Source organism: Amblyomma americanum, chromosome 3, assembly GCF_052857255.1.
Source record: "Amblyomma americanum isolate KBUSLIRL-KWMA chromosome 3, ASM5285725v1, whole genome shotgun sequence".
NCBI lineage: Eukaryota > Metazoa > Arthropoda > Arachnida > Ixodida > Ixodidae > Amblyomma > Amblyomma americanum.
The window spans coordinates 67,458,906-67,471,424 of NC_135499.1; positions in this window are offsets into that span (position 1 = coordinate 67,458,906).

Below are 12,519 nucleotides of genomic sequence, written 5' to 3' on the forward strand. Positions count from 1 at the left end.
GTTTGTGAAGCAAGGTTAGGCGAGCGAGATGGCGTCGACATGATAGCGGTTCCAACTCGGCACGTTGTTTTAATGCTGTGACACTGGTGAAGCGTGAATAATCTGAAAAGATGAAGCGAACAGCACGGTTTTGCAGGGATTCAAGGTTGTTTATGATGTAAGCTTGATGAGGGTCCCATATGGCAGACGCATACTCAACTTTCGGGCGGATTAGCGTGATGTAAGCAAGTTTTTTTAAGTGTGAAGGCGCGTGTTTGAGATTACGCCTAAGAAGGCCGAGTGCGCGATTTGCTGATGCTAAGATTGTGTTAATATGGTAATGCCAAGTTAGGTCAGACTGAAAGTGAACTCCTAGGTACTTGTAAGTTGTTGTAAGTTCAACTTTATCGTTATTGAGGAAGTATGTTGTAGCAATTCGAGTGGAATGGTTAGTAAACGACATTAACTTTGTTTTAGATGCATTTAGAGACATTAGCCAGGAAGAACACCAAGCCGTTACAGCGTCAAGAACTTATTTTTCGTACTTTGTGGTTCGTCTGTCTCGTGACAAAAATTATTGTGAGATGTGTGGTTCAATTTAAGAAAATTGTTTTTTTGTCTCGTCAAAAATTGTGAGGGAATCACGCTTCTAATGGTCCCGGCGCATCGGCAATTACATTGCTTACCGATGGCAGAGCATCACTATGAAGAGCAGCGTTAGATGATCAGAGCTTCTGTAGGCCGCAGTGCTGCATTTCTATGAGAAAAAACAAAAGCATACGAGGCATTGAATGGGGCAAATGAGGGACTAAATTTAATATGAATTTTCTAAGCGTTCACTCTTCGTGCCGTTGCTTTAACGTATTCTTGCGGCATTTCGTAACCATTGGAAGTAGAATGCTTCGCTTTGTTGTTCATAACACTAAAGACATTCAAGAATGCAGCAAAGTTATTAATTTTTCTATATATGCCTGTAATAACTTTAAAAAGAGCCAACATGTAAATAGTATGCATGTTAAACGTAACCTTTATTTCGAAAATTACAGGCGATTTAAAACGAAAGAAGGGGATAGCTTTATTACATACAGCCAAGCTTTGTAAACTAGCTAATATCCAAAACTTTTTCGCTTTCTCAATAAACATTTAACACCCTAGGGGTGAATTCATGAGGTTGTTATTTTTAATTACTCAGCAACTATATCAGGGCGGTAAAATAAAATGCAATTCGGAACTCAGCATAAAGCGGTACATATCTGTACCAAAGCTGGTAACATTTCAAGCATAAATGACACAATTAGTTTTAGTTGCTGCATTGTCTCTTAAAGTATGCGCAGTCTATTTCAATGCCTGTAATCATGCTTGTGAGCTGGGATCAGTCAGTACTTTTGGGGGGACAGTATTGTTTTAGTTGATGCAACAAAAAGCTTGTCAGCTGGCTGCAGTCCCAAATAGCTGTCTCGATCATTATGCTTTATGTTTGTAATATCTTACAACTTAGCCACTTGTCAAAAATCTGATGTCAGTGCCAATGCTCTGGGGTAGAGGGGGGTGCGCTGAACTTCCCTGGAGAAATTCTGAGGGTACGACCTTCCCGCCCTTCCTGTTCCCAAGTCCCTAATCAGTAATTAATCTCTTATTGAAAGTTTGTCTTAACGGAAGGTAGGGCCAAACAGTTCATCTTGGGCATGTTTTTTATTACGTTGATTCGTATGGGAAACAATCAATTGTCACATTGTGCATTGTATCTGAGAATTTGTCTTAATTGAGTTCGTTCTAACGGAAGTTTAAGGCAACACTTATGCTCTCAACAGCACATTACATGGCTGCTTACTTGTGCTTGCTCATGTCATGCATGACCGTAGACTGGTAGGTGCATATACTGGTGTACTGGTCGCACATGAAGTTGTTTGTAGCACTGTGTCTCATATCCTTCGTTTTATGTTTTCCCCCTCTTCAAGCGTTGATAGTATTGAAGGACGTGTATCTATATTGAGAAACATTCCAGCATATAAAACGGCTACGTGGATTTTTCATTTAATACGTGTTGCTATTTGTTTGTTGCGCAGTTTGCACTTACTGGCATCTCCTTGCTTGCACCACTGATTTTCATGTTTGTTACTCAAGAAACAAGTCTGTAAAATGAAATGTCGCCCAACAAAATGACAGCTATGAATATTAGTGCACTTTTTGGCTGCTGTTGGCTCATATCTTATACAAGGGTATGTGTTGTTTTTACTTAACATACCCTGGTATTGTAGCATTTTTGTGTTGCCCTCTCCAAGTATCGAAATAAGTTAGGCTGAACTGCTTGTATGTGCAATAGTCTGATAACACCTGTAAAAAGAGGTTGAAAAGGCAAAGACCAATGTTTGGTGTTGCTAGTACACTGTCACGAACTTATAAGCATTTATTGCATTGTGAGCTGCAAGTTATTATACAACACAATGGCTGCAAAATAAAACAAGCTGCATTTTTGCTCCATCCTGCAAACAGGCATTGAAATATGTTGTTTGGACTTCTGTGCACAAGGAACACAGTGCACTTTTGTGTCCTAAGCCATGGGCATGAGAGACAGAAGGAAGTTCGGTTGTGGCATATCAATGGTGTAATATGTATGTGTGGTAACGCCAGGGTACTTTGAAAAGTTATATGAGAAGCAACATCAGGGTACTTCTCATAAAACTGCGTAATGCAGCACAAGAGCTTGGTTTGCCATCCAGAGTGAGTGTGCCACTGCGCCACATAGAATATCGTGTTCTCTTTGAACAGAGATCAACAATAATTTGTTGTCGTGTTGAGCATGTGTGAATGTCCTACAAAAGTTGAAATATATTTCCAATTTACACCTTGCATATGTGAAAATAGTTGAATGCGCACTATTACCTAATTGCATTTCACTGTATGCTTAGCTCTATGACAGTCCTAATGGAGCAAACCCTCTTCATGTACAAAGGTTCTTTCATGGCAGAATGGCAGCTTGCTGCCCTGCACTCAGTGATGGCACCTCTTGTTGTGGCTGGTTCTGTCGCTGTATCAAACTTGTTGGGTGACCTGTAAAAGCTATCAAAAGGGTCCTTGAAAATACTGAAAGTAGTTCGCACTTTGCCATTGTTTGCAATTTTATACAACTCAAGAATGAAGGGGGAAATGTCCTCCAGAAGAGCCCCATTAACCAATATCATTGACATATTCTTATGATGTCGCAGTCAACCATCTTGCACCTGCCATAGCAGCTAGCTTGTTGACGCTATTACATGCAAGGTAGTCTACCGCCACATAACAGGTCAGGGCTGCTGGTTGGAGGAGCACCCTTGAAGGATATTTGGTACTTTATTCTGGAGCTGTGTCATACTGAACTTAACAGTTTTAAAGCAGAATGATGGCACATTGTCACAAAACTTTAGTTGTTTACTTGTAGTGTGGTGGTCTAAGTTGAGGAGTCCATCGATTTCTTCAGTTGCAGTTTCTTACGATGCTGTTCGAGGGCAAAGTTTGTGCACGTCGATACATCTGAAAGCCTTTAAATCTAATCATTGCATTCCATTGTAACAAGTATGCCTGTTATTGTCTTTTGAGGCAGCATTTGCTCCAGGCATTTATTTTCCAGCAGTGTCGAAACGGGAGGCTCACGTTTTTTGTGCAGTTCTTTTGACTGAGGAAGAATGTGTGTACTGTAAGTGTCCATGATTTCTTCCATGTATCAGTGCGAGTGGGCACTGGCCATGAGGCGCAGCAGCCTACATTGTGTTCAAGGGCAGCAACTTCAAAGCATATTCAAACTTTCGGCACCTTAGGCTGTGTAAGGGTGTGCGCTTTTTGGCAGGGAGGAAGAAAGGCTCTTTATTCATGTGTTTTATCATCTTTGTGCCAGAAGAGCTGATTCCTTGGTACAACACGTGTGAGAATGCTAAGAGCACAAAGATTTGATCACATGCTGTTGGCTGTTCATAATAGTAGGCTCATCGTGCATTGGGAATTGAAATTTGCTTTTAACGAAACTTTATTGGTGTGTTCTTGTGTGGACTAGTTGCTTATGCACAGCTAATTTTAGTACGCCAAATGCACAAGACGGTACAACGAAAACTGTAGAGCAGAAAAGAAATATCCTCGAAAGCAAACAACTTCTTTGGTAGACTCAACGGAAGCTTGCACTTGCGGATAGGCCTGCAGCACCTTCCGTTTAGCATGGTCACTTTTCTCGCTCGTGATTGAATTGTGGGGGAACTGATAGAAGTTGTTGAATCTCCCACCTTCACGGTAATTGCCAGCAGCCTTTCCTTTAGCTGCGATTGCTGCAGACATATAGATCTGCACGTATAGGCTTGTGCTGCACATGCAGTTATATTCCATTCGGGATTTTTCTTTTTTCAGGGAAATGTAATTATTCTAGAATTGGACCCTCAGGGAGAAGAGAGTTGTGAGTTCTCAGGGAATTTTAATTTTAATAATTAGCAGAAAAATTAGAAAAAAAATGTCCACTAGGAGATATTAGAAACTGGCTCTGTAAATAATTACTACCATTAATGTACAATGTCGGTGACTGCTCCTGACGTTAAAGTTGACTGCCAAACAGTAATAGAGCAAAAAAAGAGTCAGTCCTAGTTATCTCGCGTCTTCTCACGCGCTCTCCTCTATATCGCGACATTACGGTCCTGTTTACGATCAGAAATTGTTTGTCGTTATGATCAGAAACATTTTTACGTTTACTTTTTTTCCACCTTTCTAGCTCGCCTTTGTTCTAGACGCAAATGCAGCACTCTCTCCGCTGGCGCCCCTCACCTAGTTACTCACCTTAATCGCATATTCGTGGCTCAGAGCTTTCGTTTGCACACCATCCCTACCTCAGCATTATTCTTTTTCACTTTCCAAAGTTAGAATGACGGCTTAAGCGCGGTACACATGGAGCGTTTTTCGCACGCAGCATTGCCTTCGAACCTGCATTATGACGGGATCGCGCGCGAGAGAAAGTTTTTTATAGTTATAGCTTTATAGAGTTATAGTTTTTTTTTTTAAATTTGATGAGTCAAGTGGGCGGACTGCAGTTCAGTACTCCGATTGCTTGCGCCAACACCTGAACCGTCAGCTAGTCTGACGTTGGTCCTCCAGACCACTGCTGGTCAGGGCTGCCTCCAACTGCTCGTATGGTGTCTGTGATGTTCTTAGGTGGGATGGTTTCCTCACGCAACGCCAAGGTTTTTTCCTTGCTGACGCTGGGAAAACTTGCCTGAAATGAGGATATTTTGCTTGTATGGTTAAGGCGATTTTAAGTTATGACATGAGAAATCACTGCACACCTATACCATAGGATTGTTTCTTTTCGAGGGTTTTCCTTTCGTACTTTCTGTTTTGGTTTATGGGGGTGTAACGTCCCAAAGTGACTCAGGCTATGAGGGACGCGGTAGTGAAAGGTTCCGGAAATTTTGACCACTTTAGGTTCTTTAACATGTGCTGACATCGCGCAGTACATGGGTCTCTAAAATTTCGCCTTCATCGAAATTCGACCGCCACGGCCGGGATCGAACCTGCGTCTTTAGGGTCAGCAGCCGAGCTTAAGCGCTGAGCCACCGCAGTGGTTCATGCTTTCTGGTTCATGTTGTTAAAATGGGGGGATATAAGAGACTGCGAGTCGAATAAATATTTAGGTGGAAGTGGGTGCTTGTGTTGTGTAGCTGTTCTTCCGTTCTGTGCGATTGGCGCTGCAAAATTAGGCAACTCATGTGCGCTATATTACAGCTGTAGCAGTATTTTAGAGCACTATATAGTTACGCGGCGGCAACGCGCTAAAGGGCATGACAGGTTTTGAAGCAGTAATTTAATAGATGATGGACATAGCTTCCAAGAAAAGACAATTGTCTTCCAAGAGAAGGCAGTAAGCTTAGCAGGGGCCGCATAAAGTTAGGTGGGCAGATGAGGTTAAGAAGCTTGTGGGGATATGGTGGCCACAGCTGGCAAAGGAGAGGGTTATTTGGAGAGACATGGGACATGCCTTTGCCCTGCAGTGGGTGTAGTGAAGAGGAGGAGGATGGTGATTGTGGACTTTGCTAGAGGACTACGTACCGGTTTGTGCTTCGTCTGAGCAAGATTAGCATAGTTCAAGATGCTGTGTTGTATTTCACTGTCACCCGTTGGTGCGTTTTTCCAGCTGCAATGGCTAAGTGGGTACGGCGCTCGGCTGCTGACCCGAAAGACACCGGTTCTATCCTGGCCGTGGCGGTCGAATTTCGCTGGAGACGAAATTCTAGAAGCCTGTGTACTATGCGATGTCAGCGCCCGTTAAACAACCTCATGTGGTTGAAATTTCCGGAACCCTTCACTACGCCACGCAGCCTGTGTTGCCTTGGGACGTTAAACCCCCATAAACCATAAACCGTAGGTGCGTTATTCATCAAGCTGGCGACTGCTGTAGCAATAGTATCAGTGATATAAACGTTATAGTATTTCCTGTCGCATTTGTGTAAGGATTCTCTTTTACCATGAGTCAATAACAGGCTGTTCGAATCGTTTTTCTTCAAATGTATTTTGAAATCAGTGCATTTTTGCTAGTGTTTCGAGCACTTTGTTTGTCTTGGAAATTTATGGCACTTATTTGTGGCCTGAAAGCGCCTGTCATATATTTTAATCTGACTGTCAACATTGCGCAAAATTCCAGAAAGCTGGCTAGTAATGTGTGCTGTCGGCTCTCTTCATGAAGCCGCCTGCAGGTTTCAGCACACCAGCTCTAGTTAGCAGTTGTAATCCTCCAGCAGTATTAGCTGGCAGTTGTAATCGGTGCATTTTTTTGTATGTGAACTAGCCCTTACAGTCAAAATAGCATTTTTGTTTGCTGCATTGTTGTTCATCTCTGACATGTGCTCCCATTTGCTGTTTTTGTGTCCTCTGGGTCCTTTGCTGGTTGGAGTGGACAGTAGCTGCGTGAGACGTAGAGTAATGCCTGTCACCTATTTTTTGAGGGAATTGAATTGGGTTGCCTTTTGCCCGTGGCGTGCAATGTGCTCTTGAGTGTGGAGAGGTGGAGGGAATAAAATTTATTGGAACTGTTGCTGTTGTTTTTTGTTAGCCTCCCGGCAAGAGACCTTAGTCCCCTCTGGAGAGCCCTTCCAGTCTAGCCGACTCGGTCAACTAAATTGTTCGAGGGCCCCTGTAAGACAGCAGTCCGCGTGACTTCCGGCAATTACTGGCCGAGTTATGGCAGGTTTCTTTGAACTGACATTGCAGTTGCGCTGAAACAGTTTATTGAAAACAAGACTCACAACGTTAATACCTGTGTGTTATGTTTCATAACCGTGGCGCTCATTACTGTTGCTTTGTAAAATGTTGACTAGTTCTTGCGCCATATAGCAAGATAATATAATCGATGCACCTTTCTTCAGTCCCCAGCTCCAAATAAAGCGCTTTAGTCTGGGCACCGCAATGGGAACGTTCGTAGTTATCCGGCGTTTCCGAGGAAGCGCTGTGAGAATGTCGGCCAACATGCAGCGCCTTCTGGGCCGCGTTTATAGGTCTATGCTTGCACAAGATGACGTGAGCTTTATTAACGCGAAGATTAAAACGGCCGAAAAATTAGAAGACAAAAACCGCTTCTTCCCAGCCTTCTGTGTGTTTCGCCCACTTTGCACAGTCGCCCAGTTCAGTTTGCCACTGTAAGTCTTTACAGTCACGGACAAAAGTAATGCCGGATGCGGATTTGCAGAAAAAAATTGCGTTGCCTCTCTAGTCAGGCAGAATGTGTTTGAGCACATGGAGCATTCATATCTCCATGTTTCTATGCATTTCAACGATATGGTGTGCCTGACCGTGCCGCACTATTTTTTACCTCGAATCTGTTTCCCGCACGCTTTTGTTCATGACTGTACTTGGTCATTGTTGAAGTAATTTGGGATGAAGATTCACACATCGCGCCCTGATCACTGAGCTGCCACGGCGGTTTTTTTCTGTCAGTATCCTATTGGGCATTCGGTGCACTTCTGAGAGAAGCATTTTTTTGCTCGTCTGCAGAGCTTGCTTATTGGGCATGGCTTCTGCTCATCGATTTTTTCGTGGCCTCTTATAGCGCGAATGAGTGGATCAAGATGCTGCGCGACGTATTTGGTCACGGGCGACCCGAGCCGACGCGCCTCGGAAAACTTTGCGCAGTGAACGTGACCCTGGACTTGCGTGCACTCATGGCTCAGTGCGTCACGGGTCGCACCAGAGCCCGCTTCAGCCGCACTACTTCAAACCGTGCCGCATCATCGAACGGCGCTCATCGTCGTCAGTGCTGACGCTGCACACCAGCGGCTCCTCAGACGTTTTTAATTGTCAGCCTACTCCATCGACCAAGACGTTTCTTCTTAATCCCAAAATCTCAGCCAAATAAACAAAGAAGTAAAAAAGCGAGTTAACAACTGGGTGGAAGGTGCTGCTAAAGTCTCCTTACGACACGCTTAGTGCTTATTTTCAACTGGGTACATTCATGCCCTCTCTTTCTTGCGCCCGACCTATAAAAAAATACAGAGGAGTGAAGCAGCGCAATTGCTTGCCCACAGTGGCATTTGCTTTTTCTTACACCCATATATCGATTTGGCCCACAAAAACTCTTTGAAATTATGATTTTTTCTCCATCCAATTTTATGTATTATAGTTTTGATTACAGGCACGGATTGCTGCCGTGTACGCTTTTTACACTCGCGCATGGCGGCGAAAATTTGATAAAACTTGGCGCAGTTTTGTTGGTTGATATGCATAGGGCCCGCACCGACCAAAAACACGATCCGCTTAAAATGGGCAAAGCGAGACTCAAACACTGCCTGCTTTAAAACTACCTGGGGAACTTCAGTATGCTTACGTGCTATGAATGCGAAAACTCTAGCTGTGCACTACTGCTGTGTTCCGTTGGTGCGTTTGTGCTTTGTGGATTTGCGTAACTTAGTTTGTGTTGGTCACCAAACTGCACATCATTCGGAGCTTCGTGTGTTAATCCTATGGTGACTTCCAATCGCAGAGTTGGAGCACTTCGGGAGCAACGATTCTGCTCTTTTCGGAGCAACTGTATTCCAAACGCAGATCTGAGGCACGGATCGCGTCTTCCAATCGTAGACAGGGAGCGGTTGCCGAGCCGAGATTGCTCCATGGAGCAGTCGGGACCACGGTGGAAGAATATTACCGATGTTCGTGCCAATTTTTGCCAATGATAGCCCAACGTTCAACCAATGCTGTTGTGCTGCCTGGGACGCGACCCGTCTGCAAGCGCCCCTACCGTGTTTCGCCGATGGAGCGAGAAGCCATTCAAAATCAAGTTGCCGAAATGCTTGCGGACGATGTCATTCAGCTGTCCGCCAGCTCATGGGCATCGCCTGTGGTTCTTGTCAAAAAAAAAAAGGACAACACTGCGTTTCTGTGTTGACTATCGAAAACTTATAACGCGACCAAAGAGGACGTTTACCCACTGCCCAGGATAGACGAGGTGCTCGACCGATTGCGGGACGCCCGATACTTCTCGCCCTTAGATCTTAAAAGTGGGTACTGGCAGATCGAAGTGTACGAAAGAGACCGGGAGAAGACAGCTTTCGTGACGCCCGACGGCCTCTATGAGTTTAAGGTGCTCCCATTTGGTCTGTGCTCAGCACCGGCCACGTTCCAACGCATGATGGACACCGTTCTCTCCGGCTTGAAGTGGCAGTCCTGTCTGGTGCACCTGGACGATGTCGTTTTATTTTCAGCCACCTTTGACCAACACTTGGAGCGGTTGCGCATTGTGCTACAAGCACTCAAATCCGCACAACTCACCATCAAAGCCGAGAAATGTAATTTTGGCTTTGAAGAACTTCGCTTTCTTGGTCACGTTGTCAGCGCACAAGGTGTTCGCCCGGACCCTGACAAGACCGCTGCCGTCTCAGGTTTTCCACGCCCAAATGACAAGAAGGCCGTTCGCCGGTTTTAGGGTCTGTGCTCGTATTATCGGGGCTTTGTTCAAGATTTCTCGCGAATCGCCGAACCGTTAAACTCATTGACTCGCGACGACAAGCCCTTCGCGACGGAGAGGCTGCATTTGTCGAGCTTCCCAGCCGTCTACAAAATGGTCCGATACTCGGCCATTTCGATGAACACGCTGCCATGGACATCCACACTGATGCCAGCAATGTTGGCCTTGGGGCGGTACTGATCCAGTGGCAGGACGGTGCAGAGCGGGTCATCAGTTATGCCAGGCGAACACTTACGCACTCCGAGACCAATCGTTCTACGACGGAGAAAGAATGTCTTGCAGAGATATGGGCCATCAGCAAGTTCTGACCGTATACCTCTATGGGCGACCCTTCCGTGTGGTAAGCGACCACCACTCCTTATGCTGGCTGGCGAGCCTCAAAGACCCCTCAGGACGCTTGGCTAGATGGAGCTTACGCTTGCAAGAATACGACTTAACAGTCGTCTACAAGTCGGGCCGTATAAGCATCAGGATGCGGATTGTTTTTCGCGTGCGCCTATCACAATCGGTCCCGAGGAACCCGCCGATGATTTTCCTTTCCTGGGCGCTATTAGTACCACCCAAATGGCACAGCTTCAGCGGGCGGACTCGGAGATCGCACCGCTCATCGATTACCTCGAAAGCGTCGACGCTCGCATTCCGCCTGTTTTTCGTCGCGGGCTCCACACCTTCACTTTACAATCTAGTGTTCTCTACAAGCGCAACTTTTCCAGCAACAGTGAAGCGTTCCTGCTTGTCGTACCATCACAGCTGCGGCCGGAGATTTTGAGTGCTTGTCGTGATGCAGCCTCCGGCGGCCATCTCGGAGTAAGTAGTACACTCGCGCGCATTAAGCAGAAGTATTATTGGCCCAGGTTACTCCCATCAGTGCGGGCCTACGTAAAAACATGCCGCGACTGCCAACGTCGTAAGTCTCCTCCGTTGAAACCAGCCTAATTTCTTCACCCCATCGAACCACCGAAGACCCCTTTTCACCTAGTGGGCATGGACCTCCTTGGCCCTTTTCCGAAGTCTTCATCTGGAAGGCGTTGGATCGTCGTTGCCACCGACTACCTCACACGGTACGCTGAGACCACGTCTCTTGTCAAAGGCACTGCTGCTGAAGTGGCGCATTTCTTCGTACGCAACGTTGTCCTGTGTCATGGAGCCCCCGCCGTTATTGTTACTGACCGGGGAACTGCTTTCATTTCCCGCTTAACCCAGTCTGTGATGACTCTGACGCACACCAGCCATCGACGTGCTACGGCCTATCACCCACAGGCAAACGGATTGGTAGAATGACTGAACCGCACTATGTATGTTGACGTCGAGCATCGAACTTGGGATACCATTCTTCCGTACGTTACGCTTGCCTACAACACCGCCCTGCAGGAGACAACCCGACTTGTCAGCTTGTCTTCGGTCAGCAAGTTACCACTCCATTGGATGCTATGTTGCCCGTTGACCCCTACTGCGACTCTGACGCTGACCTCGACGCAGACACCTTCGGTCAGCGTGCTGAGGAGGCGCGGCAATTGGCACGCCTGCGAATTAACCGCCAACAGGAGACTGACGCCGCTAGGTACAACCTCAGACGCCGCTTCGTCAGTTACGCGCCTAGCGAATTGGTGTGGGTGTGGACACCTGTTGGTCGCCGCGGCCTTTCTGAAAAGTTGCTGCGCAGATACTTCGGCCTTTACGAAGTAGTGCGCCGCATCATTGATGTGGCGTATGCAGTTACTCCCGTCCAAGCGGCTTGCTCATCGCGCTGGTCGCACCGTACTGAAGTCGTGCACATTGTTCGCATGAAGCCTTACCACGACAGACTCCCTGACTAAACAGCGGTTCACTGCAGCTGTATTTTTCCGATATTTCCCTCATAGCCGCATCGTGGCGATGCTGCAGAAGAGGGGGCAGTGATACGTGCCACTGTGGAAGAAGAAGGAAAAGCGCCTGCATCCGTGGAGAAAGAAGATGTTGCTCTCCCGCTCGCGCGCTCGGACCACTTAGGGACCGCCACAGTTTTACGTCTCGTCTCCGGAGGTTCTCCTTCGAATTGCTCGTAACAATATGAATGTTTGCCTATTTGACAAACAAGGCAGAACTGAATGAATGTTGATGAATTTTTATGGCGCAAAGGCAGCTTTGACCAAAGAGCGCCATGGCACAAGGTAGTTTTCGTTTCACAAGGTGGGGTCAAAGGCCCATTTTCCAAGCATTTCACCCCAAAGAAGCCGAGCACCAGGCAGGGTAAAGCTTGTACCCATTGTATCACCGGTGGGTACCCGGCGGCACTGGAGATCGAACCCCGCACCTCCCGCATGCGAGGCGGATGCTCAACTCACTAGATGTGGTCAAGGCACCGCTGCGGTTTGCGATTTGCACCGCTGAAAATCACCGCTGCGGTCAAGGCAGAACTAATCTAGTTCTTATAATAACAGCTATCACCAGATTCACCTACTCAATTGTATTGATCGTCTCCACCACCACTGCGGTCAAAAATAAATAACTGCGCTCAGTGGGCAAGCGCCATTGGCCCGAGCATGCGAACCTCAAAAATGGAGTATATAAGTTGGTAAGTTGGAGCAAATAATGTTCTC